This window comes from Montipora foliosa, chromosome 7, assembly GCF_036669935.1.
Source record: "Montipora foliosa isolate CH-2021 chromosome 7, ASM3666993v2, whole genome shotgun sequence".
NCBI lineage: Eukaryota > Metazoa > Cnidaria > Anthozoa > Scleractinia > Acroporidae > Montipora > Montipora foliosa.
Window position 1 is genome coordinate 2,623,929 of NC_090875.1, and position 1,076 is coordinate 2,625,004.

The following is a 1,076-nucleotide window of genomic DNA, read 5'->3' on the forward strand; positions in this document are numbered from 1 at the left end:
TCCACTGAGCTCGACAGCTGTTATGTATCCACCCAGACACCTAGGAGGGCGTGGCCTGAGATCCATTGAACAAGAGTACAAGCTTACAAAGATCAAAGCTGCTGTAAAGCTCTATCAGAATGCAGACCCTACGATGTGAACTGTTCGGATGTTTGAGAGAGGAGTGGAGAAAGGTCATTCTTCGCTGCTAACTGAAGCACACAAATATGCAGAGGAATTGGAGATAAGTTTATCTCTTAGGTATCCAAATCCTTCATTTACCTTAGCTAGAAGAGCAGAGGTAGAAGTTGAGGAAACGAAGATCAAAGAAAACTTGAAGCGTGCAATGATAGATAAGATACAGGAAATGATAAAGGCAGAGAATTGGCATGGGCGGTTATTCACATCGCGTTGCAAAGATGAGGAACTTAGTCAAAATGCGTGCTTTGCATGGATGAAGGGTTGGTCATTGGCACCCACCCATACAGTTGCAGGTATAATCGAACTCTATGAACAACTCTTGCCAACCAAAGTGTATACAACACAGAAGACCAAAACAACCCAGGGATACCTAAGCTGTAGGCTGTGCGGTAAAGAAGCAGAGACACTTTCACACATTTTGTCAGGATGTTCTACACTTGCTCAATCAAAGTATTTGGAGCGACACAGTGCTGCTCTGAGGATTCTATTCTTCGAGAAGTGCAAAGATCTCAAGTTGGTGGAAAGTGTTCCTCCTTGGTACTCACCTGTGAAACCAAAACCTATCTATGAGTCGCATGAAGGAGAGGGTTTTTGGGATGTGGCGGTATATGAAGAACACACATTTGGTAGAGCTAATAGAGTTGACGTACGCTTCGTGGACCCCAAGGCAAAGCAAGTCTGGGCAGTAGAAATGGGCTGCCCCTGGATTGATAACCATGCAAAGAAAGTTGAAGAGAGGGCAATAAAGTACGGACCACTACTTTTAGAATTAAAACTACAGCAATGTAACATCATCATTGATGCATTGCGAGGATGGTCGAAGGACGTAGAAGAAACTATGAAGAAGCTTGTTGGTGCCGGATCAAAGTGTGTTTTAGAGAAGATGCAGAAACCCA